Below are 15,617 nucleotides of genomic sequence, written 5' to 3'. Positions count from 1 at the left end.
CCAACTTTATCTGCTCTTTCATTTCTGATAATGGAATAGTCAGAGGGGGCTAGGAGATCAAAAGAAGTACGAGAGGTGTCATTATACCAGGTCTTAGTTAGGAGTAGTATATCAAGATTCCGAAGATTGATGGAGTCTTGAGATTTCCAACTGGTGTTTGTTTGCAGATCTGCAGTTGTGAAGCAAACGGCACAATTCTGAAATGACTGTTTTGGTGAAGGGGGAGTTAGGACTTTTAGGGGCGATAGGGATACAGTTCCTGACTGATGGTCAGGTAAGCCTGATGTTTATTTCGGGCAAGGGAGATGGTCGGAATAGTGCAAAGAGTAGAATTAACGGGAGAGAAGAGTGTGAGGGGGCTGGCGTTGGAGGTTTTGTAGTTAGCCAATAAATTAGAGATGTCTGTGGGGGACAGATTGTTTGTGGCTTTTTTTGGGGTGTGAAAGCGGGTGCTCCTCAGTAGTTTGGGGAAGTGAGTGTTTGTCAGGGGGATTGGGTAGTTTGGTAAGGTGGAGATTTTAGTATTTAGGAGTGGGATTGTGGCTTCAAGCTGGGAGATAGAGGAGATGAGGTAACTTAGTTTATTTTTTATGGAGAGTAAGGCTGAGCACATAGTGTTAAGTGGCTCGACAGGTTCAGGAGGGAAATCCGTTTGAGAGGGAGAGCAAGGAGAGGAGGGGTTGGGGAGGAAGGAGTGTTGGGGTGTGGTAGAGTAAAGTGGAGGAAGACTCGTGTGAGGTTGCTTGGTATTGATTATCATTGCAACTGTGGTAGAGAGAAAATTGTCTGGGCAAACAGACAATCTTTACCACTACCTACTCATGAGCTCTCAAGTCACCCATACCTCCCTTTACTTCTTCCCACCCAAACCCTCAAGTCACACTAATCTCCTTTTACCTCTACCCACCACAGAGCCCTCAAGTCCATTTCACCTCCCATTACCTCTACCCACCGACCCCTCAAATCACCCTCGCATCCCTTTACCTCTACCCAACCCGAACCCTCGTCACCGTCACCTGCCTTAACCTCTACCCACCCTTACCTTCATTTACCTCTATCCACCCCCAGGTCACCCTCACCCCCTTTACCTCTACCCACTCCTGAGCCCCCAAGTCACCCTCACCACCCTTTACCTCTACCCACTCCTGAGGCCTGAAGTCACTCTCACCTCCCTTTACCTCTACCCATCCCGAACCTTCAAGTCCCTTTCATCTCCTTTTACCTTTACCCACCCCTGAGCCATCAAGTCACCCTCACCTCCATTTACTTCTCCACACTCCAAACTCAATTCATCCTCTCGTCCCTTTACCTCTTCCCATCTGAGCCCTAAAGTCTCCCTCAGCTCCCTTTACATCTATCCCACTCTGTTCCCCTGTCCACCTCCCTCCCCTCCCTTTCACCACGACCCACTCCTGAGCTCTCCATTCCCCCTTCTTTTCCTTTACCCATCCCGAACCCTTGAGCATGGCTGGCCCTGTTATTTATGCTGTGGGTTTCGCACCGTAACTGATGAATTTCAGTGATGTTCTAGGTTTACAATCGCTGAACCGTCACTGTTTTTTTCTACCATATACTTTGCTAATCACGTTAGTCTTGTGCGTATGCGCTGAGGGTAGGTAGTGCCGGTACTGCTCCTCGCTTAAACACGCTTCAGTACGGATTCTTTCCATTTCTGCAGGGTTTGAGTATTCCCAGAAGTAAATCTCTGCTCGGGACAACTGGCTTTTAATGGATTGCGCATTTAGCAAGGTGCCCTGTTGCCCATCCGATGTGACAATAGCCTTCTGTTCTGAGACAGGTCATACAAAGAGAACACTGGCCACTAAAGAGACCGGACCATAGCCAACATAATCACCGGAGGAGAATCGCACCTCGTGCAAGGACATGGAATGAAGCGGCGCCATTTCAATTCCCAAGGATTGAAATGGTGCCTTATGTAGTAATTGAAAGCAAAACCGTGGCACACACTCAGGAGCGCACATCTGCTGCGTGCAACTGAGGCGCATTGTACTGCTTGTTTAATTATACTCACAACGTCTTAGCCTAAAGTCAATTGAATGAACTGTTTAGGTATTGACGCTGCCTGAACAGGTGACCTAATCTATGAATGATGTGTAAAATATCTTAGACGTATAAAAACATCTAGACTGCCTCAGGGATGAAGATAACTATTGGGTCCGATGACGGGGAGGCACAAACAAATATGTAAGCATCATTTACAAGGTTAAGGCCATACACAAATTAAAGCATACATTTAATAGATGGGTTTGCTAACATTTAAAACCTATACCTATTGTAATTGTTTTCTCTCATTCCACTGGTTGAATCCTCTAAGATGAATCCACATCCTAACAAGCATGCTGTTGCATACACCAGACGATGGGTTCTTTTCACAGACACAACTGATTTCCTAAAAGTACTGCAACCATAAGCCAACTTCTAACCCGGTCAGGTGGATCGAAGGATGATTGTAGATCTAGCAATAACGTATACAGATAGCGATGGCTGCAAATATTGTAAGGAGCCCACATTGTTTCTATTGCACCCACAGATCGCAGTTTTTCTCGGACTGTAACACGCCTCTATCTGCGGCACAACCTGCTGGGGCGGCTCCTCCGCTAAGGCTGAGAAGCATGGCCCCACTGCTTTCAGAGCAGTGCAGTTGAAAAATAAAATGATAACGGGACGTTATCGTTTTATTTTTCTTGTTGCTAGGTGTGGGGAGGGCGTGCCTGGCCAGAGCAGGGGCCAGGGGGTGGAGTATTGAGCACACTTTTAGTGGGCATAACCAGGGGCGGTGGGTGAGATTTTAAAGTGGTGGGGCGCAAACGAATTAGCATACAGCACCGTAGCGAGCGAGCGCAGCGAGCGAGCCCGAACCCCAAAAGGGGGGTTTGGGGGATAACCCCCCCCAAGAAAATTTTGAAAAAAAAGAAGAAAAATCGTGCATTTTCAAGCAAATTTGAGAAAGCAGGAAGGTTAATAAAGCAATTGTGAAAGTGCAGTTATTACATTAATAGATGGCATAACATAGGTAGCTGCTTATTCAGTATTACCACAGAGCTTCATACATTCTGTCCTATTATGCTCAGGTGCTGAATTCAGACTATAAGACTCATGGAAATCTCAGCTCTAAGAGTAGAAGAAGTTGCACAGCAGTGTAATGGTTGCCAGGCTCGTTCCGCAGGAGCGTCAGGAACTTGAAGAAAAGTCCACAGTCTTCCCCTACGGCCTTCCGACTCTATTAGACTCTAGAGTAACGAATGGCACGCAAGGGGAAAACAGGGAAACAAAACAAGGAAAGGCGGGGGAAGAAAAACAGTCTTACAACATACTGAATAAGACTCTAGAGTAACGAATGGCAAGCAAGGGGAAAACAGGGAAACAAAACAAGGAAAGGCGGGGGAAGAAAAACAGTCTTACAATATACTGAATATAAAAGAGGCAGCGCAATGCGCTGTTACCGTGATTCTGGTTGAGCTGAACTTTGTACACACACTTCACATAGGTCCACGCAAGTACCCCAAATATAAATGGTATAAAGCAGTGTTTCCCAAACTGTGGTCACATTCCCAGGGGGGTCCTCAGGCAGTAATTTTAAAAGCACAAAAATGTTCCTTGTAGAATCAGCAGTTTTCCAGCAACAATAAAAGTGTCAAGATTACGTCGGTGATTAATGTACCTGCTGGAGAGAGATGAGAGTTGTGTCAAGTGGCAGCTTTGACTTATCTAATGTAGCACAGAGGGTTAATATGCCTACTGCAAAGAACGTGTACCATGCATTTTGAAAAACATTTTTTATGTGCCTAGGTTAGTGGGTTACTGCTTTAGTCACAGATTCTTTTGTTACTGTGCAGTTCATAAGTGACAACCGTAATCTAGCACAGTGACCTATAAACTGTCATCAAAGAGCTGCTTGCAAGCTGCATGATACAAGTTAGAAACATATGTTTGTTTCAAGTCTTTCATTATCCTAATCCTGCTAAAAAGGTTTATTTGGGTGGAAATACATTTTTATTGTTAAAGTCAATGCTAACCACTGTTATGTTCTGAATCCTGAGTTTGTGCTTCTCCAGACCAAGCACTCTTTAAAAATGCCTACCAGTATGAATAACATGTGAATCCTACACCCTGTAGTCGCATTTGCCTTATGTAACATTTTCTATACACTGATTTACACGTATGAATCATTGTCTCCATGGGGCAGATTTGCAAGAAAATTGACTGTGTGTCGCAAGCCATTTGGCTGCGCCGCACTGAGTCACTTTCGAAGCACAGGGATGCGACATATTTACAACAATATGTTGCATCTCTGTGCTTCCCCCTGTGCTGGCGCACAAACTGCTGCCATACGCCTGCACAGGCACATTTGCACCATGGTGCAAGGATGCCTGTGTCGTGGGGAGATTGTTTATGTGCAGGAAGTAACCCTTCCTGCATGTAAACAATCAGAAATGGTGTTTTTCAACTTCTAAGTGTGCTGCATTAGCACACATAGAACTTGCAAAACGTCATTGTTTTACTGATTGTTTATGTGCAGGAAGGGCACAGGGGAAGGGTCTGCACGGGGGAGGGGCAGGGCAGAGAGCAGCCTGCATGCAGGAGCACAGTGCAGAGAGCATCCTGCAGCAGCAGCAGCACAAGGCACAGATCAGCTTGCAGCAGCACTGGGGCAGGGAGCCGCCTCCTGCATGCAGGGAAGGGGCAGACAGCACGGAGACAGCCCCAGGTGAGTGTCACAGCGGGGCGCACAAGGGCAGAGCCTACAACAGCACTGGGGTAGAGGACTGGGTGCAGCATGCATCTGCACAAGCCCACCCCCAGGTCGGTGCCACAGGGGAGATGAGCCAGATCACAGCACGGCAGAGAGCATCACACAGCAGTAGGGGATATGTGAGAGGGGTAGTAACGCGCTTCAACGCCTCCTCAGGGGTAAGAGCTATATAAATGCAATTACAATGCAGTAGCCATCCGACAGCCTGCATGAGTGGAGGGTAGATATCAGGGTTCAGCAGTTCAAAACAGAACGGGCTGCACAGGGGAGAGGCTGCATGCAACAGCACCGTGCAGACAGCGGGTTTCAACAAAAATACTAAGCAGAGGTGCATCAGTGCTGTGTCAGACAGCAACCTGCTGCAGCCCAGGGGGCAGAGAGAAGCGGGCACTGCAGCAGTACAGTGGCACCCACAGCAGGGCATTAAGAGTGATCTGCGTGAGGAGCTTATCCATTCTGGGACTTGTGGTCCTCATATAATGGGATCCACTCCACAAACTGCAAAAGATATAGAACTACTGGACTTGATGCGCTACTGATGCAAGCAACTGGTGAACTCAAGAATCCTTATGACATGGGTGGAGCATTTCAAGGACAGGGACTTGCAGTAAGAGGCGACGAGCAACCTCCTGTACCAGAGGTGCAGCTCCGAGTGAGTGTCTCAGAACAAGGGCAGATGACACAAGGCGGCAGCACACGAGCAGATAAGGGATTCAGCAGCACAAGTGAAGCCTCGGGTGAGTGTTGGGAGCAGCAGGTGCAGGACAGGTACTACAAGCAGAAGCTTGCAGGATAGCACTCTTGTAGCAGCACAGAGGCAGATAACAGTGTGCTGTAGTGGAAAAGGGCAGAGAGCAGCACACAGGAGCAGCATTGAGCTCAGTGCGTGTGTGGCATGCATCATGTGAGAGAGGTCAAACAGCCAGAGAAGGGCCCACAGGGGTTTAATAGCATTCAGCAGAGATATTGAGACAGAGGGAAGCAACTAGGGTGGCCACATCTCTCCAGCTCATTCAGTCCTGGACTTTTCACATTCAAATCGTTGCTATAATTTGTTTTACATGAATTAGTACAGTGGAACTTGAAGCAATGAAAGACTACAACACCCAGAATGCATTAGGGTTGTCACATTAACGCCTAGGAATGGAGTTAGGGTATGTGATAAACAGGTGGCCCCTGGTACTGGGAGAGCAACATGGGGGGATGAATATCCCGCACAAAGGAAGGCAGAAAGCAGCCTGCAGAGGGAGAGAGTAGAAAGGCAGAGAGCAATCTGTAACAGCAGAGGGAGAGATTCTGAGGCCACATAGTGTAGCCTGCAGCAGAACCTGGGTTAGACAGCAGCCTGCTCCAGGTATCCTGCAGAAACAGGGGCGGCAGTGGTGGAACAAGGCACTTTGGATCACCACAGAGGACAGAGAGCAGTTTATAGAAGCACCAGGGACAGAGGGCAGTTTATAGAAGCACTGGGGACAGAGAGCAGTTAATGGAAGCACCCTGGATAGAGAGCAGTTTGTTGAAGCACTGGGGACAGAGAGCAGTTTATAGAAGCACCGGCGACAGAGAGCACTTTGTAGAACCACTGGTGACAGAGAGCAGTTTATGGAAGCACCAGGGATAGAGAGCAATTTATAGAAGCACCGGGGATAGAGCGCAGTTTGTGGAAGCACCGGGGGCAGAGGGCAGTTTATGGAAGGACCGGGGACAGAGAGCAGTTTATAGAAACACTGGGGACAGACAGCAGTTTATGGCAGCACCGGAGACAGCAGTTTATGGCAGCACCGGGGTCATCAGAGGAGTTTATATAAGCATCGGGGACAGAGGGCAGTTTATGGAAGCTCCGGGGATAGAGAGCAGTTTGTAGAAGCACCGTCCGGGGGCAGAGGGCAGTTTATCGAAGGACCGGGGACAGAGAGCAGTTTATAGAAACACCGCGGACAGAGAGCAGTTTATGGCAGCACCGGAGACAGAGAGCAGTTTACAGAAGCACTGGGGACAACTTGTGCGTGACTTGCACACTCACACATGAAGTTCCTTGTTTGAACAGAGAGGTCATTGGGTTCCTGCCAGTCGCTGATGCAAGAAACACGGCTGTTGGTGCAGCACTCGAACCCTGCTGCAGCTCCACTTCGACGGCTGCCCATGTTCTAAAGAAAACTTACCCTGTGTCCTTGCTGGCACATAGGGTGAAACGCTGAAAAGCAGTCGGAAACATCAGACTGGCACGTCCCCATACCTGCCGTACCTGAATCCACACGCCAGCCAGCACCAGTGCACCACTCCACACACCACGACGAGCGAGGTCCACGAGGCGAGTCCGCGACGCGAGTGAACGACCGTTACCGAACCGGATACGACACTGCAGCGCCGCGCGCCGCAAATGGCCAATCGCTGTGCTGCGCGGTGACCGGCCAATCCTGGCGCTACATGCAGCGCCAGGATTGGCTTGGAGGGCACACTAACTGCTCGCCCTGTCGCCGCCAGCATAAACCTTAACCTGCACCCTCCCCCCCCCCCCCTACTAGCTAATGGGGCCCTGGCTGGCTTTAATGTGCGCATGCTCGGGCAAGTTGCTGCCCGAAGCATACATGCGGGAAGAGGAAGACTCACACAGTGTCATGTGTCAATCACGTCACCAGCCCGGCAGCCCGCCCCCCCGCGCACTCCCGATTCAGTCGGGTGCTGCCCGGCGGCGCCGGATAAATATCGACCGTGCTAAGTAGGTAAATACTGTAAATGTAAAAACATTTATTTTACTTATTTTTCCATACGGCAGTCGCGGGTCTGGGGCTGGTGGGGCTACGCCCCTACGCCCCAATGGACGCACCGCGGCTGGGCATAACAGACGGCCGGCCGTCTAAGCCCGGCCAAATGGTCCTGCACACTTTGGACCTTCCCTATCATGCTGCAATACACTGCCTGGTGGGGCACATGCCCAGGCTTCCTGTCATGCGTGAGCTCTGAACCATGGCGCTCAAACCAATCACAACGCTGCGTTTTGGCTCACGGGTGTCTGGGTGCTTTGTGCTGCGACTGAGGAGAGGCAGCAGAGAGGCAGTGGCTGACGACACGATGAGGAGTTACGTATTCTTTTTTTATTTGTATTTTTATTTTCTACCCACCTCGCCCCGCCACGGTTTCCTACCGGCCGCCAGTGCCAACCTGTAAACCACACAAAGCCTCCTGTGTTTCTGCCACTGAATCCAATTCATGGCTTTTTCTGTACCCACAAGTTCTGCAGCAGCATTTTGGGTAGTGAGAGGAGGAGAGGAAGTTTGGATTGATATTGGAATATTGATATGATATGAATTAAAACACATTGCATAATATGGAAACTTTGTGAACTAAGACAACAGGCTACGTTTTGCGTATTATACATCTGGCCCACAGACAGTGAAGGGAGTGGAGCCCCAAGCATGCTTTTACTGAAAAAATCCACACTGTGCTAAACTATGGGTGAGGACATCTGCCCCCACAGCAGTGTCGCTTCCAAAAGATTTTTAAAAATCCAGATCCCAGCACTGGTTTGTAGTTCCTGGAGCCAAAATCTCCACCATGAGAAATGTAATGACACCAGAGGCTGTAGTACATATAGCGTGCACTTTCCCTTTTTGCGCCACGGTGCACCATTAAGCAGGTGCGCCAGGAGCCAGCAGGGCAGGGCACCCTATTACGATGAATGCTCTTCCCGCTGGGCTGCCATGAACTCTTGCTGCCCCCAGGGCAGGGCATTCTCTGAAGTACGGAGTGGCTACTCATTTACGCCACAACTATTAGTTTTACAGAAGGGGCCACACAAGCATTTGTGGCCCCTCCTGTAATACCATAGTGCGCCGCGTTTGCAAAAAGCAGGCCTCACGTGCCCGTTGCGCCCCTGAGGCGCCATGTGTATTATTGCTCCTGGGGCCGCATTACATACAAGTTGCATTTTCATTGTTTGCGCCGGGTGCAAAAGTGCGCCCTGGGTATACCATGAAAATATGCCCTATTGTGATGAATGTACTGCCTCTACAGCAGCTACGAACTCGCGCTGCCCCAGGGCAGCGCATTTGGTGAAAAAAAAGAGCAGATACTTTACAGCCGTTTTGTGTGTTCACAGTGCAGGCAGCAACCCGCCTGCACTTTTAGAGGGAATTAGAGATCCCCATGCAGGCGGGTGCAGTCAGTTACTCATTGCATGGGACATGCCCCCATGCAAATGAGAGAACGCCCCCTGAAGGTAGTGCCGGCACTTTATTTGCGCCAGTGCCATCGGTATTGCAGAAAGGGCTGCACAAGTGTCTGTTGCCCCTTCTGCAATACCAAAGTGTCCTTGGGGCGTGCAAAGCAGGTGCAAATGCCTGTTGCGCCCCGGGGCACTTTATGTAATACGTCCCCAGGTATTTCAAATTTCTTGCTCCCACTGGGGAGTTAACAAAGGGGGACACACAAGTAAATGGCTAAAATCAGCTCAGCTGAAACAACTAAGTTAATAGGACTACCGTTGAAATACTTATTTCAGCTCCGAATAGGCTTAGGTAATTGGCCCTTTTTTCGAGAAACTTCCAATTGAGGGCTTTAGTGGATGTAAGCCAGCTACGATCATAATTCAGATCTAATTGGGGAATAATGACGGCCTTTTGGGGCGTGAGACTCATTTTACTGAAAGTCAAGAGTTCCTATAACGAACAAGACTGATAGGCAGTCCTAGAACTTTCTGCATGCACAAAAGAACGTACTAAGAGTGCCTCTCAATGCTATCTGAGGATGGGGTGGCCTACTTTTGTCCTTGCAAGCACCCGTCCAGCACACACCCAGGAGCATGCTCAGCTCACGCATCATCACCAAAAGCACCCGCTGAGCCTGTGAGGGTAAGTAGAAGTAACCCTGCAAAATCAATTTAATTAGGTTTTCTTCGAGTTACAGTTCAAGAATTGCTGAGGACATATTTTTGGAGGAGTTTGTGCATCTAAGGCCACCCTCATTAAGTTTTACACAAAGCAAATATTAATAAGGTTTAGATTGTGGCGTTCTGAGCATATTGAACACTTTGGTGCCTCACTGTTTTCCACGCGGAAGTCGGTTACCTCTGCACTGAGTCTATATCTGATGTGATACCTAGGTTTGCAGTGAACCAAGTCTCCGAAGGGAAAGCATATTCTATCTGTCTCACCTTTGCTTCTCTCAATTATGAGTTACTTCTTGATTTATGTATTTTCATTTTTAAAGAACCCTCCGATATTTCTCATCTTGTGACCTCATATTGCCACACAAGTGCAACTGTGTTCCACAATTATACCGACTGAGTGCACTAAAACATTAGCCATTGTAATGCCATTTTTTTCTTTCAAGGCAACTAATTACAGTGCACTGCTGAGCCTGACAAAGGGAATGTGTATTGCTACATTCACGCAGGATGGTTTGGCCCACATACTTATGAGCCCGAATGAGAAACTGTGTAGATGCAGCGACTACTTTCCAATGAACACATGGGCGAACAGCTGGGTATGAATAGCAAATAAAATGTCAGATGCGGACCTGCGGACATTTTTCAAGATGGATGGCTAGAGCCTTAGCACGTACTTTCAATATCCTTAAGGAATCCGTGTAGACATCCTTGTTGGAATTTCAGAAACACAATACCAGAACTCTTTCCAGATGTACCACTGCAAAAGAGTAGCCATTTTTTTGTGTGCATTTTGACTCCACACAAGGCACCATGTGTTACAGGAACATTATCATTATACGTGATACGCTCAGTAGTCAATGATTAAGTGCTAGAATTTATTATACATTCCACGTGTAGACTTTATCCATCATATTGGTTTAGATATGCTTTCAACTGAATGTTTCCTACAATTAGAGTTACCTTTATTTAGGTGGACATGATGACTGGCATTAAAAAAACAACATATAACATTATGTAATCCACATGTTTTGACATACAAAAAAAAGAAACCTGTCTAGTCTCATCAAAATATTTTAAAGACAAAACAAATCCAAATTTATGTAAGAATTATTTAGATCTGATGATCCCTCTGTCCTCTCCAGACACCTGCACCTGGGTGGGGAGGTGTGTGTCTGTCCTATGTTGAAAGTTTGGGGTTGATTCGTCAAGGGGGGTCCCAAAACGTGTTTTCTTCATGCAATTTCCATAGGAAACTTTAGACAAGGCTACAGGGTGAATGGAATTACCCCAAATTTGGCAGGGAGAAGGGTCTTGGTCTAGAAAACACGCTTTTGTTTATTCGTGGTAAATCCGTTCAGTAGTTTTGGAGAAATACCGAAATTTACAGCTTTCGATATTTGGGAATTCTGCCATCTGATTGGCTGAGGCGTTACGAGCACGAGCTTGCTGCTTATTGACTGCGAGCGGTTGCAACTAGGAAGTGTTGGCAGCCATTTTGTGATCCCGTTGAAGCGAGTAAGGGGAAAAAAGGGTGAAAAAAGTAGGATAGAGGAGGGTAGGAGGACTGTAACCTCTGTGGGGTGTTTAGGGTGTGCTATACAGGGGTGCAAAGCGAACGACTCATCCCTACCGGTCTGAAAGTGCTGGGCTACGGAAATTAAGTGAGGTATTGCCTAGAGTCTGATGCTGCTAAGGTGAGCTGCTGCGGGACTCGGGGATTAAAGCATGAGCCAAAACTATGTGTCTTATGCTGTGAAGTCATGTGCCCTCTCCGTTCCACCACACCTGCGAAAGTAGTGTCAGCATGTGTTTATACCTACTAGGACGAACTACTGACCCCTACTGGTCTGAAAGTGCTGGGGTATGGAAAATATGTGAGGTATTGTCTAGAGTCTCATGCTGCTAAGCTAAGCTGCTGCCAGACTCTGGGAAGAAAGCGTGAGTCCAAACTGTGTGTCATATGCTGTGAAGTCATGTGCTCTGGCCGCTGTGCCACATCTGTGCAAGTAGTGTCAGCATGTAGTTATACCTACCCGGAGGAACTTTTGTTTCGAACATTGCAACTTGTGTATGGTGCTTAGGGGGTGTTCTACAGGGAGTGCTTAGGTAAATTTGCGTGTATCAAATCAATTTGGTATTTGTAAAGTGCAAACTACTCACTCGTACAGGTCTGATGGCTCTGGGGGCCTAAGCTGAGCTGCTGCCGGACTCGGGGGTAAAGCCGCTGAACTACTGACCCCTACCGGTCTGAAAGTGCGGGGTACGAAAATTAAGTGAGGTATTGCCTAGAGTGTCATGCTGCTAAATTGAGCTGCTGCTGGACTCTGGGATGAAACCGTGAGCCCAAACTATGTGTCCTATGCTGTGAAGTCATCTGCTCTGGGCGCTGTGCCACACCTGTCCAAGTAGTGTCAGCAATATTTTATACGTAGTAGGAGGAAGTTTTGTTTGGAACACGGTGACTTGTATATGGTGCCTGTAAGTGATCTGCAGCACTGCCAAAGGCAGTGCACCCAGGACATGCAGCAGACGTGTAAGGTATAGGTGGACGTAAATGGAGTCGACCATGTGTTCGGGCTTCCCTGCTATTCGTCAGTGGCTCTGCTTGTAGGTGCACTGGCTTGCCGTGTGCCAGTCTTGTGGATGAAATGGCACAGCTTGGTGCAATGAGCCGGGTCTGTGTGCAATGGGTGCAGGACAGGGTTGTGGTGGGAGTACGGAGCGTCAGGAAAATCGTCGCATCGCTGCCGCTGAGGGCTCGCTGGCCTGATCATCGCCCTGCACGTTTGCGGCCCGAAAATCATTGCTTCAGCCGCAGAGCGTCAGGAAAATCGTCGCCTCGCGGCTGCTGAGGTCACACTGGCCTAATCATCGCCCGGTCCGGTTGCGGGCCCCAAAATTGTTGCTAACCCCCGTTAGCGAGTGGCCGCGACCAAGAGCGTGAGGAAAAACATCACTAACCCGCCGGAGCGGCATTTTTTTGTGATTATTTGACACCATCTCAGAACTGTGAGTAAAAAGGGTCGCAGAGACCATTGCCCTGAACTGAGCTTTGCATTCCCCATTGGAACTATTTTTGCAGCATCCAGAGAGAATTTTTTTTATACAGTATTGTGGTTTCCTTGTTATTTGGTCTTGTGATAAGCCTCTATATAAAGATAACTATTTTTTTTTATACCTACCTGTGTTGTGTCCCTTTGTAGTGTTCCTCACTGTATTACTGTGTATGGTCATAAACGCTTAACACACTGCCTCTGAGATTAGCCTAACTGCTCGTGCTACGTTACAACAGGGTGGAGCAGGGGTTGTCAAAGGGGTGCAGCCCTTCACTCTGACTTAGAAAGAAGGGTCCCTGCTTGGACAGTGACCATCCACTGCCAACCAGAGACCCCCATTTCTAACATAAAGGATAAAGTAAATGTAACAAAATGAACACAAAACAACAAGGTGGAAGACTCCTGTCGGGCCCTTGAATGTCGACGACACTGCCTGGAAAGTAAAGCACAAAATAAGGACGTGTGTAATTCGCATATCAAAGGAGCGAGACGCAGAGATGGAAAAAAAAGCCAGAGAGAAAAGGAAAGAAAGGAAGGGAGAAGGGAGATGGAGAAAGAGAAGGAAAGGAAGGAAGAGAGTGAGAGAGAGAGTGAAGAGAGGGAAGTGAGAGAGAGAGAGAGAGATACTGCCGCCCCTGCGCATCCATGACCAAATTATTACCTGCTGCCACCGGAGTGTCTACCAGTGGGCACTCCACGTGTCCGTCAAAGCTCCGCGGCCCGGCAGATCTCACAGATGTCGCTGAGTCCTGAATGGCGGAGACCACATCAGCTTCTCCGCGGCCTGGAAGATCCCACATATGTCGCTGAGTCCTAAGTCATCAATGGCGGAGACAACATCAGCTTTGGGTGCCGCTAACCTTGTGGAACACAAGTCAGTGCCATGTGGTGGTAGGCCGCTGACGGCCATACAACTTAGGGTGCGACTAACCCTGTGTAACTCAAGTCTGCGCCACGTGTTAGTAGGTCCCTGACGGCCATACAGCTCAGGGTGCAGCTAACCCTCTGCGCAACTTTTCATGGACTGTTTATGATTGAGACCCGTGGAGCGTCCCCCATCATGTCACCACTGGCCATAAACGATGTGACGTTGTCGATACATTATATTTGCGTGGTCACATGGCCTGTGACGCATGTGCCGGATGGGTGTGGTGTGTGTGCAATCCTGCCCTCAGGGAGTGGCCGTGACATGTTGACAACTAGAGCACTGACCTGCACACCAACAGCGAGTACGCCTGTGTCAGGAAGCTATGTGGGGGTGTGAAAACGTGTTTTCTCAATGGATTCTCCATAGGAAACTTTAGACAAGGCTACAGGTCAAACTGCTGAACGGAATTACGCCAAGTTTGGTAGGGAGAAAGGTCATGGTCCAGAAAGCGTGCTTTCTTTCATCGAGTGAAAATATAAGAGAAAGGTCCCAGGGGCAATTTAATATACCTGAGCTCTGTCTGTGCGAGATAACCCTTTCACGCTCCCTCTTCCCAACAGCAGCTATAGCGTTAGAAGCCAGCCCGTCGGCTCGCAGCTCTCTACCTTTGCGAGTTAGTACACTGCTGTGCCTGTACCTCTGGGAGATACTACGCTGCTGTTCCTTTGGGAGCGTACGGCTCGTAGTACTGCGTCTGTGAGTCGACCGGAAAGGCCGCATTTGTCCCTCTGCGAGCCTGGGTGTGAACTGTTCATAAGTCACACTACATAAGCATTGAAAAGCCATTTTGTGATTCAGTCCGTCAGCTGGCATCTGTCGGAGGCATTTCTGAAAACATACTGGAGTTCTTTCTGTGAGAGATACCCCTTTCACACTGCCTCTCCCCACATGAGCAGGTAACGCAGCCTCTTTCCACATTACCAACATACCCCCAACAACCTTCTTGGGCCCAGAATTATCCCTGTGTGGTTGGACAAACAAGAATCTTAGTCATGTATAGATTTACATATTAAATATTTTATTTAAACAAAACAACAACAAATAAAACTGAAGGGAGTCTGGTGCTGTGGTCGCTGCCACAAAGTTGGGGTCACTGTCATTCAGGACTCAGCACACAGTTCCACATGTGGGTTCGGCCTGTGTTGAACAGGGTTAGTGGCACCACGTGTCGCGGCTTGTGTTGAACAGGGTTAGTGGCACCACGTGTCAAAAATTCGAATTGCGAGCTCTGTTGCCCGTAGTGTAGACTGTTATTGAGTGTTTGTTTGCACTTGAAGATTAATTTGTTGATTGTACTAAAGCTATAACTGATATAAAAAAAGTTCTTGAAGCAAGGATACTAAAAGGATATTATGTAGGTTTTAGGCCTGTGATAGTTACTTGCCTTGTGGACTCTGTAATTAATGAATCAAGATTTAATTTTAATTGTGAACCCTACTGACCGCAGTGTAGGCGTATCATGAAAAGATGAAATATGTATAGAATACACTGTCGAAGTGTATGAGCCTGTGATGCTGCTTGGTGCGGATGGGCCTCAATGGGAGCTATGTCTCTTGCCTACTGCGTCATCTGCAATCGCGACTGTATCTGAATTGTGAGCTCTTGTGACCGCAGTGTAGGCCAGAGGTAGTGGTGAGCAAGGGCCCACAGCCACATGCGTAGTTTAGGTTCAGTGGCCTCACGTGTCGCAGGCCTTCCATATGCAAATACGCGTCACTAATTGAAGGGAGTCTGGTGCTGTGGTCACTGCCACGAAGTTGGGGTCACTGCCATTCAGGACTCAGGACACAGTTCCACATGTGGGATCGGCTTGTGTTGAACAGGGTTAGTGGCACCATGTGTCGCCGGCGTTGCATATGGAAATATGCCTAACTGATCAAAGGGAGTCTGGTGCTGTGGTCGCTGCCATGGACTTGGGGTCACTGCCATTCAGGACTCGGGACTCAGTTCCACATGTGGGATTGTTCAGCT

At 48.4% G+C, this 15,617-nt stretch overlaps 1 protein-coding gene across 2 annotated transcripts in view; it reads left to right on the top strand.

Annotated features, from left to right (window-relative positions):
- The window catches only part of CCDC34 (coiled-coil domain containing 34), a 381,735-nt gene that overhangs the window by 221,261 nt on the left and 144,857 nt on the right, over positions 1–15,617 (top strand). The gene's annotated exons all lie outside the window — the stretch shown is intronic.

Source organism: Triturus cristatus, chromosome 3_1 (assembly GCF_964204655.1).
Source record: "Triturus cristatus chromosome 3_1, aTriCri1.1, whole genome shotgun sequence".
Classification (NCBI taxonomy): Eukaryota; Metazoa; Chordata; class Amphibia; order Caudata; family Salamandridae; genus Triturus; species Triturus cristatus.
Note: the sequence above shows the minus strand (reverse complement) of the source record. Positions and strands in the feature narration are given on the sequence as shown.